Raw genomic sequence first — 23,243 nt, 5'->3', positions numbered from 1 at the left:
TACAAAAACACTTTATGTGTAGTGCGTTAAATGAATTTTGAAAATCGTAATGTAGTTTATAAAGTGGTTTTCATTGACTATTTTACCTCTTCTCCCTCTCGTTCTTTTTCTAGGCCAGGGTGGGATGAATGTTCTCAGTAGATCCGAGGATGGAGTGTTGTGACTCTGTCTCCAACGATGGAGCCTCTGGCCCCCACACACAACAGCCTCCTGGGCAGTGCAAGCCACTGGCCCCCAGTCCACTCCTACTGGCCAAAGATCAAGCCATTTATCGGAGCACAGTAACTCTGTCCAAACAGGGTGGACTAGTGGGGCGAACTGAGGAGGAGGGACTAGAAGAGAGGTGTGAAGACAGAAATGGGGTCAATGAATGTTCTACCAGAGAGATGTTCACAGATGAAGGTGAGAGAAAGGCGAAAGATGAAGAAGGTGAGGAGCAGCCTATTGGAGAGATCTTGTACCTGCGTGATGGCTCTGCCTACATTACGGAGAGAGAGAGTCAGCTTACGCAAAGTGTGCCCTCCTCTTTGTTAGGTGCCCCATCCTCTGTCATAAGCACCTGTTACATTTCCTCTTCTCGAAGCCCTGCACCACAAGTTTTTCGTGTCTTCCACTTGCATCCCTCTGACAACAGCGACAGTCTAGCTCTGGTGACCCACCAATCCAAAGATAGCGCTCCTGACGTGGCAGGTTTGTCAGAGACAGGGGTGACACGGTCCGGTCTAACCAAACCCATCCTGATGTGCTTTCTGTGTCGGCTGTCGTTCGGTCGTTCACACATGTTTAGGGCTCATGCTTCACAGCAACACAACATCACTTTCAGTGATGAAGAACAGCATCTGCTTTCGTTTGAAAACACCTCTGCCATACTGCAGCCTGCCAGCCCAGGAGGCCTCCCAATCCTCTGTTTCTTAGAACCAAAAAGGAATTGTGAGTGTGTGGTACCTCTTCACCTGGCACCACCAACCTCTGGGAACAGCACAGAGAACACCGCAAGACGGAAAGAGAATGAAGAGGTTCAGACCTCTAAGCCAGTACTCCCTCTCCTGCCCTCTCCAACCAGAACCTCCCCTGCTACCTCAGTACCAAGCCCTGCCAAAGACCCCTCAACTGTGGGCAGAGAGGGAACACAGAGAGGCAAGGAGGATGAGAGATGGAAAGATGGAGAGAGGAGAATTTGTTCAGAGGAAGGTAGCATTGTGGACAACAGTGCACATACTATTAGCAGCAGTAGCAGACAGGAGCACAGTACTGAAGCTGCTCTGTCAAACCAAAGCATTTCCAAACCTCCAAACTCTCCAACAATAACAACCAGCTTTATGAACAACACCAAAACCCTTACAGACTCTGAGTCAGAGTGTGGAACAAGCTTTAACTGCCACAATGAGCCTGCACCTGCTTCCCTTGTTGTGGTAAACCCACCCACTATCACTTCTACAGAACAACTTGCCAAACAAGAGAGTGCCACAGCAGCAGAACCAAATGACCAGTTAGAGAATGGTAGCACCATAGCAATGGAACCAACTTGCAGGTTGTCTGATGATGACAGGCCTGCTTTCACTCATTCCGACCTGCCCAATAATAATAGTGATTCCACATCCCATAGACTCAGTCCCACCTATGCCCAGACCAGTCAGTCTGTTCTCGAAGAAGGACATTTGGACACGGCCTCTAGAGGAAGGTTGGTGGTGGCTGGTGATGGAGGTTTTGTTGCTGTTGGAGATGATGTCCAAGCATCATCTTATACCTATAGCATTCAAGCCTCTCTGGCACACACTAGAAACTCCTGCAAGACGTTAAAGTGTCCAAAATGCAACTGGCACTACAAGTACCAGCAAACTCTGGAGGCCCATATGAAGGAAAAACATCTGGAGTCAGAGTCAGAACAGTGCCCATACTGTAGCAGTGGGCAGAGTCACCCACGCCTAGCAAGAGGTGAGACATACTCCTGTGGATACAAGCCTTTCCGCTGCCAGGTATGCCAGTATTCCACCACCACCAAGGGCAATCTGAGCATCCACATGCAGTCAGACAAGCACCTCAACAACATACAGAGCCTGCAGACTCAGTCACATGCTCACACCCCAGCAGCCCAGCCCAGTCCTTTATCTCATTCACATCCCACCATTTCACACCCCACCCAGGCCAACTCCACCTCTCCATCCAAGCTCCGGGGACGCGCGTCATGGCGGTGCGAAGTCTGCGACTACGAAACCAATGTGGCACGGAACCTACGCATTCACATGACCAGTGAGAAGCACACGCACAATGTGCTTCTGTTGCAGCAGAACCTGGCCCACATGCAACGGCAGCGCAAGCGCAATGTCACAGAGATTTACCGCCACTGCCAACCCCAGACCAACTTGTCTGACTCCAATGCTCTTCGTCCAAGCAGTGAGATCCTGCACGAGTCTTTGCAGAAACTCTTTGAATGCACTCTGTGCAGTCGCTTTTCTTGTGACACTCCAGAGGAGCTCAGTCAGCACCTGACCATGCAGCGCTCATTGCCCAATGCCTATTGGAGGAGTACTACTGGTGACACCCATCATTGTCGGCTTTGTCATTACGCCACGCCTCTGCGAGCCAACTTCCAGCTGCACTGCCAGACAGACAAACATGTACAGCGCTATCAGCTAGCCGCACACCTTCGAGAAGCCAGTAGTCACCATGGAAATATCGAGGAGGAGGAAGAAGAGTGGCGTCTCAGGTGTGTCGCTGTAGGAAACCAGGTGCAGCTCAGGTGTAATGCATGTGACTATGAGGCAACCAGCATGGAGAAACTGAAACTACACACCATGAACTCCAAGCACGAGACCAGTCTTAGACTATACAAGGTAAATCACATTCAAAATGATGAACCCTGGAATTGCATAAATCTTGATGAAACTGTATGTCACATGTAAAATGAAGTAGAACTTTCCAAATCAGGTATATTTTAGCTATATTTTAACGGAGTCTGGGATCTGGCCTTCTTGGCAGTTAAATGCAAGGTGCCCTGGTCAAGTCCACTATCTGCGAGGCCTGTGAGGCTTCTTTGGTAATTTAGATAAATTGTATGCTATTTTTTCCCTCTTACTAATGTGGTCCATTAACTCAGCACATCTCTAATCAGTTTAGAGTTCTGTTAAACAAGTGGACTGGTGTTTCTCACTGCATTTGTGTTTATGCGTTCCTGTCTAAATTTGTGTGGTTTTTTAGTATACTCTATTTTTGTCTGCTCAGCTTTCACCATATCTCAAATAGAGGGAGGGATTTACTAGTGATATCCTTCTAATGAGTTTATTTGAGCAAAGCATGTTTAGTAACATCTACATAGGTGTTTCTACAGTGTTGTATTGATCCTGTATTGATTTAAATTGTGGTGTCCACATTAAAGGAAGCCACATGCTGATCATTTATGACTGGTCAATATATGCCTCCGTTAATGTACTTAGGCATGTTATTTACTGGTGTTGAAATGTGAGCTGGATGAAGAGAGTAGGAGTATATGTTTTTACTCATTGATTGATCCTCATCTTCTCTCTTTTCCTCAACTTCCTCTTCCTATGCTTCCTTTTGTTTTCCTCTTCTGTTCTTCTTCTGCTTCCTTTTCTCTTTCCTTTCCACTTCCTCTTATTGTTCCTTTCCTTCAGTTTTCTCTTCCTTTGCTTCCTCTTTTTTTGTTTTCCTTTGGTTCTTCATCCTCACTTTCCTCTTCTTTTTTACTTTTCCTTTGGTTCTTCATCCTCACTTTCCTCTTCTTTTATCTTCCTTTGCCTTTACCCTTCTGTTGGTCCTCTTCCTTTTCCTCTTAATTTTCCTTTCCACTTTTGTTTTGTTCCTTTCCTTCATGTTCCTCCTCTGTCTTTCCTTTTCAGTTCTTCCTCTTACTTTTCTTTTGTCATCCTACAGTATATATTTTCTCTTCTGTTCATCCTCTTAATTTTCCTCTTCCTTTACTTTTTCCTTTCCTTTCCCTTTCCTTCTCATTGTTAGAATTACTTATGACCACAGTTTGTATAAAATGTGTACCAGATTACATATAAAACACATACATGCACACTGACTAATGTTTTTCCTCACTTACTCTTGCAGTATTTGCAGCAGCTGGATGGAGTGGAGGCTGAAGGTGTGTGGCTGCACTGCGTGCTGTGTGATTTCTCCACTCAGAACAGCCTTTCTTTAGTGCAGCACTCTCATTCATTAAGCCACCAGAGAGGGGAGGGGCTGCTCAGAATACAGCAAATCCAGAAGGGTCTGCAGGACGAGGAGGAGCTCGGTGCCATCTTTACAATACGAAAAAACCCTGCACAAGAAAATGGTATGAGGCACACTTGCTTGTTCACTTTTTAAATCGGAAATGGCTCTGTGTGTGGACAAGTTTGCGTATGCAAAGCATTAAAAATAAAAAATTAAATAAATAAATAAAAGTGTCAACTAACGTGAAATTTCAGAGATCTGAGATTTTGCAGTGTGCAACACGTCCACAGTTCACATGCATGCTTTCAAAACAGGATATGCTCACGCCAGCTTTAGATGCTAGATTAATGTGTGAGAGAAAGTGAGGATGATTCTTTAAAAACCCAAATCAAAAGACTAACAGTCCCTTGTGTTTTGTGCTCAAGGCTTTATAACGCACGACAGAACAACAGAAGGGGAGGGGCTGGCAGACACACAGAAAAATAGAAAGAATGGAGAAGGGAAGAGTGCAGATATTTGCACTGGGGTAATTGAGAAAAGTGGGTGGTAGAGGCAATTAGCATTTAGTTAAAACCGAGAATAAGCTCAACTAATGAGTTGAAAAATAGCCCAACCTTGGCATCCTGTGTGTGTGTGTGTGTGTGTGTGTGTGTGTGTGTGTGTGTGTATATATATATAATATATTATTTCCTTGCAAACAAATTCATAGCCTTCATATATACTGTATATATATATATATATATATGTTCTAGAGAAATAGAAAAGGAAAGAGAGTAAGTATGTGCTTTTTGTACAGAATGGTGGGAATTGATTTTGTTAATTGACTTGCCAATAATCTCGTTTGTAACATCTTCACTGGCCAGAAAGAGGCTAAACTAGAGGGTTAGCCAGTCAATGCAGCCAATAAAGGCGCCACCCACTAACTAGGCATGAGTTTATTAACATTCTTCAATTTAAAGGCAGCACAATTCACTCTGATACTGATTCTGTTCATTAAATATGAACAGTACAATACAATACTATTTTGTGGAGTTCTAATAACATTCTTAATATTAGGTTAATAGGATTTTATGTTATTTAGTATTGATTCTAATTACTAAATAAATAATCAAAAATAATGCAGAAGTTAATGCATGCTAATAGTCTAATAATGCCATGTTGAAAATTCTTTATACCTCTGCAAACACACTCACACATTCACTAGATAATGTAAGTAATCAATGTGTCATGTACAATCAATGTTGAAGTCTGTTAGTGAGAGTGAGTCGCTGTTTCAGTGTGAATTTGAACCTGTAGGAACATCGGATCAGTGCTTCATCCGACCTGCTTGAGCGCCGCAGTTTGAATGGCTGGTTATTGATCTCTTTAGGAACACCAGGGTATTCCCTAATTTTTAAGCAATACTGGATCAATGCTGCTGAGCATTTGTATATTGATCTCCGGGACGAGTAGGAAGTGCTGATGAAGTGTGTGTTGAGTGTGTGCCTGGAGTGTGTTAGCATGTGTGTGTGTGTGTGCATCTAATCACTTCATTACTGGCCGAAATGACCTCACCACGCTGAGTCATGGCCATCTGTTTTGTCTGAAAGGTCCACGCTGAAAGAATCATTTACATTAACGGAAGATATTTTAAATGGCTCATGTAAATGATTACCAATTCATATAAATTAGTTCATGTTTCACTCTTGGTGGTCAAGTTATGTGTTTGTTTATTTGTTTGTTTTATACAATTATTAGTGCAAATTAGTGCATTAACAGAGTGTTTTTAATTTTTTTTATTTGATCACAATTTGAACATAATATGCAACATATTTATAAATATATTTAGTCATTATATTTACAATTTTAATAACTTACTAACAAATGAATACTTAAAAAGTTTTTCATTAATAGTTCATATTTGGCATATTTATTTTAAGGTGTGCCTTTATATATTTTATTTAAAACTGCTTTGAAACAATATGCAGGCTCAACAATAAGGATTTTTTATTAGTGCTGGCCTGCAAATATTTTCACTTCTTCCACCACCAGATGTATTTTATTTTTAGCTAAATATTTTTAAATATGCATCCTAATATATATATTTAGAGCTTTCATTTAGCATTGTGTTTTTTCACAAAAATAAATAAATAAATAATATATATATATATATATATATATATATGTGTGTTTTTTTTTAATTTGCAACTATATCTAGAAAAAATACAATTGGTGACAAACATGACTGATATGTTTGATTCTTTCAAGATTATCGGCAATTATTCTTGCGATTTATTTTTTATCATACTTATAACCCAGCTGGCTAACATTACTTTATATTAATATAGACTGATATATTTAAATTTGCAACAATGCTAAAGACATCACATTTATAACCGGATATGCTTACAAGGCATAAAACTGCATAAAGATTAAGTAAGTGATAGTTCTTTCAACTGGCTCAAAAGACTCAAACACTGACCCGATCGGGACATTTTTTTTATTGTTGAGCCCTTATATTATGAAACGTGCTATACATATACATATACATATACATATACATATACATATACATATACATATACATATACAACTAGAAATGAAAAATGAATGTACAGATTTTTCACTTATTAACCGTTTCCCTTGAATGCTATGGATTTATTTATTGTTATGTACTTTTATTGTCTGTTTTTTACTCTCCATCCTTAAGCTTAGATTTTCCCCTTGAGAGATGCTTAACAATAGATTCATTTTTTGGTGAGGTTCAGGCCAGTGTTTGTGACTTTTGAGAGAATGTCGGCGCGAGAAGACTCAATGGGGCGGTCGTAACTAGAGCGGATTTGACAGTTTCAGGTTATGTGTTCTGTGTTTATGGGTGTGTTGGTTTGATAGGAAATCAATAGCGTGTCTGTCAGGATAATTGGTGTTCAGATGGCCCCTCTCCCTTTCTCTCTCACCCTCTGTCATAATCACCTTCTCAAAGAACCAGCAGAAGATACCTCAGCCTGCCTTTGATTGGTCTGTTATGACAACCCTTATGCGTTTTTTTTTTGTTTCCCCTTTTCAGTAATAACCCCCCCCCCCACAAAAAAAAACACCCAAATCAACTCCGTTCCTCTTTTCCCTTCCCCCACGTAGAAGAACAATTACTCTGCTAAGAAAGCAGAAAGGCAGAGAGAGAAGAGGATGAAAAGAGGGAGAGGGAGGGGTTGAATGGGGTATCTGGTTTAGTGTGTCCCGAGGCTGTATGTTTTGTACCTACGAAGCTCAACCAAAGCTTTTAGATGCTGCAAAAGAACAATAAGAGCATCATTGCTCCAGCTTTGAAGGTTAAATATCTTTGATTTTTAGAGGCCGTTGGGTTCATAGGGAAAATTAGCTAAAATAGTAGCAAAAAGAAAGGGAAAATGACTGTCAAATATTGTCAATAAATCTCATCATATACAGGGGGGTTCAAGAGTCTGAGTCCACACTGAATATCTGAAATCCAATATAGCTAATAGAATCAAAACTAACCTGGAAATAAGTAAATAGAGATACCAAGCGTCCCTTGTCTGTCTGCAAATGGCCACAAGTTCAGAAAGAGGTCTGCTGAAACACTCTCCTCTAACAAATATACCAAAATGTACCATGGTGTAACCATGTTTTTGGACATGGTGCAATGGTAATCCTGTGTAGTTTTGAACATATGCTGTGATATGCAGTGAGGTCCCAAAAGACCACATTTGAAAAAAATCTAATATTCAAAATCTAATTTAATCCTTGAAATAAACAAAAACTTGTTGCACTTAGAAAACATATTTTTTTTAATTATTGCATAAAATGAACAAGCAACATTTAAGATTCCGCTCCGTATTTTTTAACCAAGTATGCCAATTTGTGTTAGAAATTTTTAAATGCAAATTACATTTTAAAATTCATCTTTCACTCATTGTTATGCTGATAATATAATTTATAATGAAAGACTGTATTCAATTATTAAAATGCAAAACAGAAGCATTTTCGCAAGTGTACTTTTAAAAGCCAGTGTGTGTTTTGGCTATGCACTGTCAATGCAATTTTAAGGATTCGCTTTAAAAAATACCGTACAACAGACACAAACTGAGCACAATGCGGAGACCTATTGTATAAAGATCATTTTTAAAGCCTGTCATGGCAGCATTGTTCCTCAATTTGTGCTTTGAAATGGACTCATTGTGCATGACCCCCCTGACCTCTGCTGCATTATCTCTCCTGTGACTTTTCAAATCCCCACTGGTCAAATGAAGCTCTGCTGATGACGCCAACTCAAGCTCATCCTCCTTTATATCTTTCCATCTCATTTCCCTCTATCTCATGTCTCTTTTCAGTGTTTTACTGTAGAGGAGAAACATATTTGACATTTTTGTGAATTTATGAGATTTAGGAGGTTTATATAAAACTAGCCACTGTATTGTTTTGCAGTGTTTTTGTGTTCATGTGGCCTGGTTTGGTCTTTCCAAGCTTGTGCAGACTGACCCCTATAGGTTAGAAAATAGTCCTGCACTCAACCTGGTGCATAAAAGCCCATGAACACATAAGATATTTTCTGCAATGAGCAATGGCCTCAATAATGTAACCAAATATTCAAAGATCTAACCCATTTCGATTGACCTCTTAAGTGAATATTGGGAAGTATACTGTACGTCCCACTCACTATACTGTCTGTAGTGGTTACAGCCCTGATCTGCAATCAAAAATATCTGATTTAGAGGTTTTTCTTCTTTTCAAGGAGATCATAATGGTATGGAGTCACCCACGGAGATTACGGCTAACCTGGACGATAGAAATAAACACGAAGATAGAACGGAGAATAAAACAGGTCCTGGTTTGACACATAAAAGATTTTTTAAAAATAAAGCATTTCTACTACAATAAGCAAGTGTTCCAGGAAATGATGTGTGCCCTTGAGTTATCTCTGTGTTTGCATCTTTTACTCACAGAAGCATTCATTCAGACAGAGGTGGAGCAAAACGAGACTTCCTCCAGTCCCAAGTCTGGATCTAGCGAACCAGATGAGCCGTCTCCCTGCAAACGGACTCGAGCACAGGAAGAGGTATGCTGAAACATTTTCCACTAACAAAAAAGGACCAAAAACGCGCCATGGTATTACCATGTTTGTTTGGATATGGTGCCATAATACTGGTTTTGGACATACAGTATGTCATATAAATAAAGTGGGGTCCTCAAAAAACCCACATATTTAAATCTGGAAGTAAACAAAAATTGCTGGTTTTTGAAAGATGCACTATTTTTAGGTCAGTATTCAAATAAGCATTGTTTCGACAATTATTATGTTAAAGGAATATTCCAGGTTCAATACAAGTTAAGCTGAATCAACAGCATTTGTGGCATAATGTTGATTACCATAAAAAATTATTTAGACATTTAAACAAATGCACAAATGGAGGTTACAGTGAGGCACTTACAATGGAAGTGAATGGGGCCAAATTTTGGAGGGTTTAAAGACAGAAATGTGAAGCTAATAATTTTATAAAAGCACTTACATGAATTCTTCTGTTAAAACTCATGTATTATTCGAGCTGTAAAGTTGTTTAAATAATTTTTACAGTAATTGTATGGGTTTTATGGTTTGTTGACATTACATCAAGTAGTAAAATTGGCTATAAATTTAAACAGAAAAAGCTAGTAAGCATTTTTATCACACTAAAATCATGTTAACATGCATATCGCTTATGTATTGTGGCTATACTTTTGAAATGGTGAGTGTTTTAATGTTTAAAGATTGGCCCCCATTCACTTCCATTGTAAGACAATTAGGGGCAAGTAAAAATAGATTTTTGTGGTAATCAGTTTTATGCCACAAATGCTGTCGATTGAGCTTAACATGTTTTAAACCTGGAATATTCCTTTAACTCTTTTGTGTTAAATGTCAGTTTTCTTTAATTTATGGAAATTTTCACTCCAATCATGATGCCAATAATGTAATTTGTAACAGTAAAATATGCATTAAATAATAATGTGAATAAAAGCATTTCTTCTAACCTAAGTCTTTTGATGCCTGTCTTTGAACTACCATGCAACGCTAACATACATGAATATGATAATCATTTAATATCATGCTCATAGGGTGCCTGGGTAGCTCAGTGAATATTGACGCTGACTATCACCCCTGGAGTCATGAGTTTGAATCCAGGGCGTCCTGAGTGACTCTAGCCAGGTCTCCTAAGCAACCAAATTGGCCCGGTTGCTAGGGAGGGTAGGGTCACATGGGGTAACCTCCTCGGGGTCGCTATAATGTGTGGTTCTCGCTCTCAATGGGGCGTGTGGTAAGTTGTGCATGGATCGTGGAGAGTAGCATGAGCCTCCACATGCTGTGAGTCTCCGCGGTGTCATGCACAACGAGCCATGTGATAACATGCACAGATTGAAGATCTCAGAAGTGGAGGCAACTGAGACTTGTCCTCCGCCACCCGGATTGAGGTTAGTAAACGCACCACCATGAGGACCTACTAAGTAGTGGGATATAGGCATTCCAAATTGTGGAGAAAAGGGGATAAAAAAGAAATATATCATGGCATATATCAAAGAAACATCTGATACCAAGTAAACTAAAACTAAACCATGAAATTAAGCAGTTCTTTATGTACATAAGCAGGATGCTCTGAAGATTAATGCACCTCTGTTAGTAAGTATCTCTATTTATCTCTCTTTCAGACGCGGCAGTGTCCATTCTGTCGGTTCCGTCATTCTGATATTGAGCATTTAAGGAATCACGTGATGAATCAACACGCAGTTCAGCCTGCTCTCCGCTGCCCGCTGTGCCAGGACACATTACAAAGTGTTGACCTCTTGCGTACCCACCTCACAAATCTGCACAGTGTAACTGCAGACTGCACTCAGAAACTCATCAACACGGTGAGCACAAACAGAGACACATATGCCATGTGTGTGTCAGGGAGATTTAAGTGCACTTGGATATAGTGTGAAATGTTTTATTGGAGCATTTATAATGAATTAATTGACCCAGGTAATTTAGGCAATCCGCAAACATCCGCTCAAGTCACTATTGTACAAGTTTTACTGTTGGTGGATTTATCAGCCAGGCAGATAAAATGGCTGATATTTGGCTATATTGAGATGATCTCCAGTAGCTGATTACTTTGCCCACTTGGCCAATTAACAGAAGTAGTTTCACCTCATCATCAGGTATAACATGTACCAATAGCCTTGTCACTGAATAGTGCACAGATTCTGTTTACAAATATTATTTAGTGATTTTGAGTAAATTGCAAAAAAAACAACAAAAAACTTAAAAAAAAATTAAACATGATTTTGTTTTAGAAGCAAAATAGTGTCAGATAATATGACTTGTTTTCAGAGACTGTATCTTGAATGATGTGTTTTGGGGGGTATTTTTATAGCCCATTGGCAATGGTTTTTTTTTTCTTTCTTTTTTGGATATATTCTTGTGCAATTTTGCATCTCAGAAATTTCAATTAATTTATCTTGTTTTAAAAATATTAAGATGTTTTACTGGAAAACAAAAATGCTGATTTTCTAAGTAGCTTTTTTTTTTTCTTTTTCTTTTTTTGGACATATTCTTGTGCAATTTTGCTTCTCATAAATGTAATTTAATTACTTGGGGGAAAAATGCTGATTTTCTAAGTAGCTTTTTTTTTTTTTTTTGACATATTCTTGTTAAATTTTGCGTCTCAGAAATTTCAATTAATTTATCTTGTTTTAAAAACATTAAGATGTTTTTACTGGAAAACAAAAATGCTGATTTTCTAAGTAGCTCTTTCATTATTATTATTATTTTTTTTTTTTGACATATTCTTGTTCAATTTTGCATCTCTGGAAAACAAAAATGCTGATTTTCTTTGGTTTTCCTTAATATTTTTAAAACAATATAAATTTAGTAAAATTTAAGATTATACAAATTATTTTCCCAGTGTGTAATGTAAAACAGCATCACACATTTAAATTCAGTAATGTTACCCAATAACTTATTTGCTATCATTTTATTATGATTTTATCAGCATTATATTGACCGCCATGCTTTCTTGATATCAGTCGTCCACTACTAGCGGTCTTTGGTGTAAAAATTGTCTTTATGCTAGAATTGTGTTCAGCTCGTGTGTGTGTGTGTGTGTGTGTGTGTATACGGAGGGGTGTTTGCTCCTCGGTGACTCCAGCAAGCCCAGATTGGCTGTCTTGTTCTCGGAGACGAGTAAAGACAGTGAGTGGGGGGATGGGGAGGTAGCTGCGGCAGATCCAATGAATATTAAAATTTGCTTTTTTTATGTGCAGAATATAAATTGATACTAATGCACCCAGATCTTGTTTGAACCCAAAGCAGACATGCCTCACTGTCTCTGAAAGGTTGGGCATTTTTGCCAATTCAGTCGGCTTCCGCTCAGCACTTTTGTTTGTGCAAAAAGGCTTTTCTGTATATCTTTCCATTCACGTGTTCTCCCCTCTTCTATCAATCTTGGTTTTCCTTGCCCTCTATCATACCATCTTTCTTCGACTTCCTCTCCCCAGCTGAACTGAAATACAGTAATGAAAATAATTGTGCTTCATTAGTTCTGAGCTAGCGCTAGGTGATTTTCGCTATGAAGCGTGCTTGGTAATTATGTTCTAAATTAAATGTGACCTTGAGAGGACTCATGTGCTTGCCTCCTGTCCCTTTAATGCAGCACTTTCCTGAAATGGTGTGCTTTGTGATGTAAATAGCTGCCATTTTGTTTGGTTGCACTCCCTCCCATTCCCTCTTATAGTTGCATTGATTTACACATTTTAAAGTTGAGTGGGTACAGAAGGAGAGAAGCCGAGGAAGATTAATAAAGTGGCTTTTTTACATTTAAAGTTGGCTAATTGTGTTGTTACGGACCAAAGAGGCCTTTGCATTCATACTTAACCTTTGAACTCCTTTAAGTGTTGGTTCATGAGCATGGCTTCATTTTGCCATTTGAAGTTAAGGGTCTATCGTTAATGCACACATGTAGCGAGAGCACGGCATAAAGAGCAATCATTATACAGATAACAATCAAATGACTTAATAATGAGATTTTTGTGGATTAATTAATTCACAAAATGGATTAATCAAACCTATTATGATTTCTTTTTTCCCTTGTGATCAGGTGATTGCTTCCGACGTGCTGCCAGAGAACATGTTTTTACCAGTGCAAAACTCAGATACCCAGCAGACAATGACTGGTCAAAACGACAATGAAATAAAGAGTCTAGATGGTAAGTGTAAATAACAAAAAAAAAATTCTAGTTTTAATATTGGTAACGATTGAGTATAGTGCTTTATTTGTTATAATTTTAAATAGGGTGACTACTAATATTTCTGGCAAAATAAGTAGTCCAGATAAAATATATCAGTTATAAATGTATATATAAAAAAAACGAATTTGTAGTTAAAGGGACTTTTCACCATAATTCAAGAAAACCCTGACATAATTTACTCACGATCATGTTTCAAACCCATTTGAACAACATATGGGATTATTTCTTCTGTGGAACACAAAAGGAGATGTTATGCAAAATGTTCAAATGCCTCAGTCACGATTCACTTTTATTGCATCTTTCTCCATACAATGAAAATGAATGGTAACTGATGCTCTTATATCTCCATTTTCGTTCCATGGAAGAAAGACATGATGACAAAATTGTCATTTTTGGGGAACTATCCCTACTGCTTAATTATATATTAACAGCAATCCTTTTTTTGTTTGTTCTATAGAAATGTCAATAGATGCTGAACCCGAGAGAGGTTCTACACCTCAGGAAACGGCAAAAATCCATAAGCAGCCCTCAGATGTAGATGTAGAATCGACCAAGGAGAACATTGTTGCTTTTCCTTGCTGGCAGAAAGGCTGTAACAAAGTCTTTACATCTTCAAGTGCACTCCAGGCACACTTCAACCAGCTCCATAGCCAAAAATCTCAAACACCAACGTCTGACCGACACATTTACAAGTACCGGTGCAATCAGTGCAGCCTAGCATTCAAAACCCCAGAAAAGTTACAAATGCATTCTCAATACCACGTTATCAGAGCTGCGACGATGTGCTGCCTCTGCCAACGCAGTTTTCGTACAATGCAGGCCCTTCGGAAACACCTTGAGACAAGCCACCTGGAGCTAAGTGAGACCCAGATACATCAGCTTTATGGTAGTTTAATGATGAATGGTGAATCTGTGGTCTCTATAGACCAAGGTTTTGAAGAGGAGGGATCACCAGAGGAAAATGGGATGAGAGATGATGAAGAATGTGACCTGGAGGAGAAACTAAGTCCTTCTGACAATGATTCAGGTTTGGGTAAAGACAGTGCTGAATGTGACATCAAACAGCCTGTTTTGCCTCTTAGAAAAGGCCCAAATATCACAATGGAGAAATTCTTGGATCCATCAAGGCCTTTCAAGTGTACTGTTTGCAAGGAGTCTTTCACCCAGAAGAATATTCTCTTGGTTCATTATAATTCAGTGTCTCACTTGCACAAACTTAAACGGTCACTGCAGGAAATTCCAACTGGCTTACAAGAGCCCATCAACAGTACAGACCACAAACCGTTCAAATGCAGCATTTGCAATGTAGCATATAGCCAAAGTTCTACCTTAGAGATTCATTTGCGTTCAGTTCTGCACCAGACCAAAGCTCGTGCATCCAAACTTGATTCATCAAACTCCACCTCAGAATCTACTCTCCCAGGCAAAGGAGTGTCCAGTACTCTTGCAGCTCTGAAACCCACAACTTCCATGAACAATGCTGTCCTTAGCCACCTACAAAACATGGAGCACAGTAGCACAAACCCAGACACTAGCTATCCTTCATCATCTGAAGTGAGGAAGAAGTTGGTTGACATGATTGATTCAGCAACCAAACAACAACAGATGTCATTACAACAACAACCACTACAGCAACAACAGCAGTTAATCCAGGCTCAAGCCCAACTCCAGCAAGAGCTCCAGAAAAAAGCTGCTCTTCTTCAGTCACACTTATTCAATCCTGCACTTCTACACCCCTTTTCTATGGCAACAGAGGCTCTTCTTCCAATGCATCAGCAACATCAGTTACTTCTTCCTTTTCTCATTCCAGGCGGAGAGTTCTATATAAATCCAGAGTTGAACCTTAAAGGCTCTGGACTAAACATAAGCACATCAAAGCCTACTGTAAATGATGAGACCGCTGAGTCTTCCAAAAACAAAAAGGATGTCCGGACATATTTTCCTAAACAGAAACAAAATAGAGACCAAACCCATACTGATCATCAGACTACCTCTAAGGACATTGCAGAGAATTGTGCCATTAATGAACAGAATCTGACCAGTGATCCACACTGTGAGAAGGGCACCAATGGCCAGAACAATAATAAAGAATCCAAGGAGAGGGAAGATCTGGTCACCAATGAAAAAAATAATTATCCAAAAGCTCAAGAACAAGAAGACTTAAACAAAAAGGTGTCAGTCAGTAGAAAGATTTTGGATGCGTTCCTTCCACCCAGAATAGCCCATGATGCACCCGGGAATGCTTCAAAGGCTTTGCTTGAAAACATTGGGTTTGAGTTAGTCATGCAATTCAATGAAAATAAGCAGCGGTATCAGAAAACTTTTGCAGAGACATTACCAAATGTTGGAGATGTGGCTGAAACCGAAGAGGGGGATAATTCTGAGGACATGGAGAAGCTGGAGTGCGAGTCTTGTGGGAAGCTTTTTTCAAATGCTCTGATACTAAAGAGCCATAAAGAGCAGATTCATCATTCCATATTCCCTATCAAGTCATTGGAGAAGTTTGCCAAAGACTACAGGGAGCAATACGACAAAATCTTCCCCTTGAGACCTGTAACTCCTGAGGCTTCTCCTCCTGTCTCATCCCCTTCTCCATCACCATCACCACCTGCACCTCTTCTCCCTCCAGTGCAGCAGCCACAACAACAACAACCAGTGCAACCAATTATTCCTACTTCACACAGTGTTACTTCTGCTACTGTCTCCATTCCCCAAGTTAAAGCTCCATTAACTCCAATTCCCTTATCGATGGAACTGCCACTTTTCCCCTCACTCCTGATGTCTCCTATACCGTTGCAGGCTTTGACTCCTCAGGCACCTGTCCATCTGCCCCCAGTGGAGGCCGGACTAACACCTGATTTGACTCAACGCTATCAACAGCAGTTAACTCCTGCCATGTTACAGCAACAAAGCAAAAGACCACGAACTAGAATCACGGATGACCAGCTGGGTATCCTGCGGCAGTATTTTGATATCAACAATTCCCCAAATGAGGACCAAATCCATGAGATGGCCAACAAATCTAGCTTGCCACACAAGGTCATAAAGCACTGGTTTCGGAATAATCTATTCAAAGAACGCCAGCGCAACAAGGATTCTCCATACAACTTCAGTAACCCTCCCATCACAACATTGGAAGATGTAAAGATGGATTCCAAACCACCCTCTCCTGAGCCACCAAGACAAGAGTTTTATGGTGGGAAGAGATCCTCAAGAACCAGGTTTACTGACTACCAGCTGAGAGTGCTGCAGGATTTCTTTGATGCCAATGCATACCCTAAAGATGATGAGTTTGAGCAACTCTCCAACCTCCTCAATCTCTCCACCCGTGTGATTGTAGTGTGGTTTCAAAATGCCAGACAAAAAGCTCGGAAGAACTACGAGAACCAAGGAGAGGGAGGGAAGGATTCTGAATGCAGAAACTTATCTAATGACCACTACTCTCGTACTGCCAACAACAATTTCCAGTGTAACAAATGCAACTTGGTCTTTCAGTGCATTTTTGATCTCATAAATCATCAGAAAAAGCAGTGTTACAAAGATGATGCTGAAATGTTGCAGAATGACCTGAATGAAACTGAAATTGATTCTAAGCTTGAGTGTCATAGTCCAATATCTGGACCTTCATGTTTTACACAAGTACCCTCCTGCTCAAGTCCATCTAGTTCATCTGTGTCTAGCACAAATGTTAAGTCTGATTCTGAGAAATTACACACCAAAAATCTCACTGGAGATATTCAACATACAAATGAAGCATCCACTGACCATAAACAGGCTGTTAATACCAACTCTGAGTTTGAAGAACTAGAAAACAAAATGCAGCTGCAAAAGCCACTTTGTGATGAGAACCAAAATGCAAGCACAGATATTCCCTCTCACTCAACTCCTAAACAACAGATTTCCTGCATATCGCAAATAAGCCCAGCTCCATCACAGAGTTTCCCAAAAAACTGTAGTCCTTTAGAGATTCCTTCATCTGAGCAGCAGAAGCCAGCCCAGGATTTGAGCCCTTTCCACTGCATCCAGTGCAAATTAAGCTTCCCCTCTTTTGAACATTGGCAAGAGCACCAGCAAATGCACTTCCGTACTCAAAGCTTCTTCCACACCCCACAGTTCCTGGACCATCCTGTAGACATGCCTCTTATGCTGTTTGACCCTTCTAATCCCCTACTGGCAAGGCATCTGCTCTCAGGAACAATCTCCCAAATAGCAGCGAATCCACCCACAGTTACCACCACTCTTGATTCAACCATTAACTCTCTGAAAAGAAAACTTGAAGAGAAGGCAGGATCCAATTCTGTGGAAAATGACTGGGAAAATAATGGGGAGGAACCCCAAAGAGACAAACGAATGAGGACCACCATAACACCAGAGCAGCTTGAGGTATTATACCAGAAATATCTTCTTGACTCCAATCCAACACGCAAGATGCTTGACCATATCTCCAGCGAGGTGGGTCTTAAGAAAAGAGTGGTTCAAGTCTGGTTCCAGAACACCCGAGCTCGTGAGAGGAAAGGTCAGTTTCGAGCGCTGGGTCCAACTCAAATCCATCGACGTTGCCCGTTCTGTCGAGCTCTTTTTAAGGCACAGACTGCTCTTGCTGCTCACATACGTTCACGTCACTGGCAAGAGGCCAGAAATGCAGGCTACAGTATGGCAATGTCAGGTATGACTCAGGATCAGGAGGGTTCTCAAATGAAACCTGATTCCTTTGATTTTGACAATTTTCCTCCGTTTTTTAACTTAACCGATGATCCAGACTCTCCAGCAAGTGAAATCATGGATCTGTCCTCACATCAGCGGCATCTGAGCTCAAAGACTATGAAGGCTGAGTGTATTGACGATTTCGAGATGCCTTCCATGTCAGTCTTCCATCAGACTTTTGAACAGAGCACCACAAACATGACACATGACCATTTAACCGATGAAGGAAATGACTTGCTAGAGGGTAAACATGGCAGTATTGACCACACATCTCCCAACACCGAAAGAGAGGCATCTTCAGAAAGTGATGAGAAGATGTCTTCTGGACTGGTTAGCCCAACAATGAGCTTTAATGCTAAAGATTTTGATAATGATTTAGTCTTGGAATACAGTGAAAATTCCAGCCTGGCTGATCCAGCTTCACCAAGCCCTGGTAGCTCTAACAGCCAAGGCTTCGACAATGACAGACACAGTCATAAACGCCACCGCACTCAAATGACCAACCTGCAAGTAAAAGTGCTTAAAGCCTGCTTTAGTGACTATAAAACCCCAACAATGCTTGAGTGTGAAGCCTTGGGCAATGACATTGGACTTGCCAAGAGGGTGGTTCAGGTGTGGTTTCAGAATGCTCGCGCAAAGGAGAAAAAGGCCAAACTTACCCTTGCCAAGCAATTTGGTACAGAGAGTACGTCTATTGAGAGACCCAAGACAAAGTGCACTCTGTGCTCAGCCAAATACTCTGGCTGCTTGTCTATTCGTGACCACGTCTTCTCCCAGCAACATCTCAATAAAGTGAAGGAGGCCCTGGGTGGACAGATGGAGAGGGACAAGGAATATTTGGGCTCAGTATCTGCTCGCCAACTGATGGCTCAACAAGAGGTGGATCATCTGAAGAAGACAAGTGATGATTTGGGACTTAACCAAATTGCCCTACAGTATCTGAACCATTCCTCTATGTACCCAAGTCTGCAAACAAACCCCTCTGCAAGCACACCAGGTGGTAGCAACACAATGACGGCAAGTTTTTCCTCCACGAAAACAGGTATATAGATAACCTATACTTTGTTTTAAACTGATTTATTTCTTTATTTCAATATCACAAAGTTATACAATTAGTACTGGTTTTATTGATTCATATCAAAATTCTGATTTGTTCTAATCTTGAATTATTTTGTTTTTGCATTGTTTTGGAAGGTGCCATTGACCCTCCTGCAAAGCCACCTGTGATATCCTCTTCTGCCATATCAGCTATGGATGACAAAGATGCAGTTAGCACAAACAAACCTGTCTTGACCCCAAAGACCACACAACAACAACTTCAACTCCAGCTTCCAAAAGAAAATGACACTGAGAGTAACAGGATTCCGTTGAACAAACATGACACTGCTCCCTTGGGAATCTCTTCTTGTAAAACTAAAGATAAGCCAGACTCCTCCAGACCAGCAGTATCTACTCCAAATACTGGAAGGGAATATGCCATAGATCCAGCTCAACTACAAGCTCTTCATGCAGCAATGAAAACAGACCCAGCTGCTTTGCTCTCTAACCACCTCCTGCCTTGTCTGATGCCTGGCTTTCCTCCACTCTTTTCTCCCCATATCCCTATGCCCGGTGGCCTACTGCATTCCATGTTTGGCATGGATGGCATGTTCCAATATGGTCCAGTCTTGCCTCAGGCTCTAATGGGACTCTCCGCAGGCTCCCTTCTCCAGCAATATCAACAAAATCTTCAGGGAGCACTGATGCAACAAAGACTGCAGCTGCAGCAAAAACAGCTAGTGCCGCTACCAGGAAAACCAAAAGCAAGCCAAGACACAGTCCACACTAGAGGATCTGTCTTGGATTCATCCAAACATGACAAGAAGCAAGGGCCACCCAATGGCACAGATCCCCCCTCCATGAACTCTAAGCAGCCAGAACTGGATGATAACATTCTTCTAAGCCACGGTATTGTCTCCAAAGCAGTGGATAGCGGGAAAGGCAAGAATGTTTCTATTTATGACTGCCTTGTCTGTGAGGTGTCTCTAACTGGGCATGCAGAGCTCATGAAGCACCTGGAGTACCCTCAGCATAGACAAAGTGTGGTAGAGAGACTGAATGCCAAAGAGCATGCTTCTCCACAATTACCTCACACCAGTCCCTCATCTACCTCTCAGCCAAACCCACCAGGTGAACAGAGCTCCTCTTCATCTGTCCAGTCTCCTTCTGCAGCCTTTATCCCTACACCTACAAGTTCCAACCAGAGCACATCAGATAGATGATGTCTCCAAAGCTCTTCACTGACTTCAGCTTTACCTGAAGCTTCCCAAAGCTCACTGTCTTCACATCATGTTCTTTCACCTTCAAACGTTACCTCAAGCCTGACAAGCCTTGCAAAGGCTTGTTATGTAAAACCAACAGATGGGTGTTGCAACGGCAACTAGTTAGACAAGGGACAAGACTCAACATAATATATCGGAGCAATTGTTTTTATGGCTTGGCCAGTCTGATAAGAGACTTCATGAAGAAAAAAACAGGTTGAAAGTAATTTAAATGTCTCCACTGTAGATTACACTGGGGAAAGACATGACCCAGAGCTAGTTTGACAGACTGTTTTAAATGGACTGAATCCTATAGGATCCAACTTGCATTTCCAGTGCTTGTAACCAAAAACAAGTGTCAGTCGAATGTTTTTTCCATTTAAATATGCTGGTTTTTAACTAAAACTTGAGTATATGTAAAACTGTGGGGGATCTAAAGGGTGCACAGCTAAAGACTGTTGATACTGTAAACCTAAGATGGTTTCATTATGACCTAACTAACCAAAAGTCTGTTTTTAACTTGTGCGTTTTAACAGACACTCACAAAACACCCACACTATTTTTTGCCCTGTCAAGTTTTAAGAAATTATATTATTGGCTTAATGAAGTGATGTAATGTATTTTGATGTTGTCTTCTCTCAGGTCAACAGCTCTTGATTTTGTTCTGTTACAAGACATACCAATAGAAAATATATGAAGCCCAAAAGAAATGCATAATGAATTAAAATTCAAAGTCCTGAAATTGCAATTAAGCTTATTGACTTTCTCTTTTTTGTGGACACATAGTTGTCCAGACACAAAGCATATTGCAGGCTGTTGTAAATTGTGAAAAAGTACGTTTTAGCATTTTTATTTCTTTTCTCGAAAAACAAAAACAAAAAAACATTCTGTGTTAATGATAGATACATGTATGAACATTTTGGTGTTGCGTAGATTGTTGAATTCAAATGACTTAATTGTATGGTAGATTTAAAGCAAATTACTTGTATATTTAACTTTTGTAATGTCCCAGTCAAAGACACTTAAAGGCTGTTCAGCCATGCTCTTGTTAAAACATAGCATTTACCTTTTAATGCTGTTGAAAATTGTCACTGTACAACCAACTTCCTCTCCTGCACTGAGCCAAGTTGAAAGACCCTATCTGTGTATGACTTAGACCGATGCACATGTATGAGATATTTTCTATTTTTGTTGTCTTTTAAACAGAACATTTAAATTGTGCACTTAATTTGATTTTCTTATTTGCCTTCAATAGTGTGTTTTCCCTTGTTAGGCAGTAGTATTTCATTCTCCTTCACTACATGGTATATTATTTCTTAACATTTCTGCACTTGCCATGAATAACAATAATAACAGTGACGATATTATGAAACAATAATAACTTACAGTATTGCTTTAAAAGAAAATCCAAAGATGAAGTAGTCTTACCATTGGTGCATACAAAGGATGAAAAAATAAAACCCGTTATACTTGAGAAAATATTGCAAATTTTAAGGAATGGAAATCTTTTTAGATGATGGAGCCAGCTACGAGAATACTCTTTTAGCTAACTTTGAACATTTGTGACCTCATATATAAAACAACCATAGAACCAAAAATAAAAACGAAACAGAAAGCTTACTCTGAAGATATGGGACAGCACTGTTGTGCAGCCATTGTAGTTTGTAATATATAGAGGTGGAGATCACGCAGTGTGCTTCTCTGTGTCTGGCCTTTCTTTTTGTCTGGTTATCTCTTTGGATTTCTTTTCTTATTGTTTGTTCTACTAAATGTACTGGGTCTAATTGTCGAGGAAATAGAGTGTGCTGCTAATGTAGATTTGAACTAAGATGCATGCTTGATTTTGCTGAAGCTTTAATGATGACCGTCAGTAGCCACAACCCCCCTGTCCCCATTCCAATGCAGCTCTGTCCACACATGACTGCGAAGACTGTGACTCTCCATGAACTACATGGTGTTCTCCTCTTAGCCATCCAATGTTGAAAACCAATGATGTTATATTTATACAAAGTTTGCATTCCAAATATCACATTCAATTGATTGTTCTTTTTTGTTGTTGTTGTTGTTGTTGTTGTTTTCTGCTTTTAAGGGGACTGTAATGTATGCTCTCACTTCAGAGTGTGGACCTTCTGTGAGAGACAGTTTACTCTGAGTGTTCCTGGAAATGTTATTACTGTAGCGATCGCCAAATAATGTACATGTTCATGATGCACTTGTGTTTATTCATGTGACTCACTGGGCTAATGTCTCCTGTCCTCTTATATACAAGCATTTAAAGTGAATAAAATCTGTTTCCTTTTAATGTATTGGCATGTCTCTGTTTGGTCCTCGTAACGACTGAGGAATCTCTCCGATGGACCCCATGTAATTGCTTGACTAGTGCAATTCTATTTACTAAGTTGACGTATTTACAATTGAAACAGGATGTTCAGGCGGTCCGTGGGAAGAATGCTGCGTTCCATTCAAAGTTTCAACTTTCCAACTTGATATTTCCAATTTCTGACCATAAAGGTATTTCATTGTCCGAAGCTTGATGACCATAGAGTGGAGGAGGTTGGGGCCGGGCTGGAAAAATACATGCCCGGTCCCCAATCAGCCTGATGATTGAGAGACAGTTCGAGAGAGAATTACAGGCAGCTGCTCTGTGTGTTTATGTTTGTGTGTTTTTGGTTCAGTTTATTATTAAACCTATTATTTATATTGCCAAGCCAGTTCTCACCTCCTCCTTTCCCTGAACCTCTTTACACTGGCGCTAAAACCCGGGAAGGAGGAGGCGAGAACCCCATCAGGTTGATTGGGGACCGG

General features: G+C 40.2%; 1 pseudogene; it reads left to right on the top strand.

Moving 5' to 3' along the window:
* Nucleotides 1-22,716, top strand: part of LOC127661588 (zinc finger homeobox protein 3-like) — a 35,492-nt pseudogene extending 12,776 nt beyond the window's left edge.
* The last annotated feature ends 527 nt before the right edge of the window (nt 22,717-23,243 follow it).

This window comes from Xyrauchen texanus, chromosome 21 (genome assembly GCF_025860055.1).
Source record: "Xyrauchen texanus isolate HMW12.3.18 chromosome 21, RBS_HiC_50CHRs, whole genome shotgun sequence".
Classification (NCBI taxonomy): Eukaryota; Metazoa; Chordata; class Actinopteri; order Cypriniformes; family Catostomidae; genus Xyrauchen; species Xyrauchen texanus.
The sequence above is the reverse complement of the archived record's forward strand: the minus strand, read 5'-3'. Positions and strand labels throughout refer to the sequence as shown.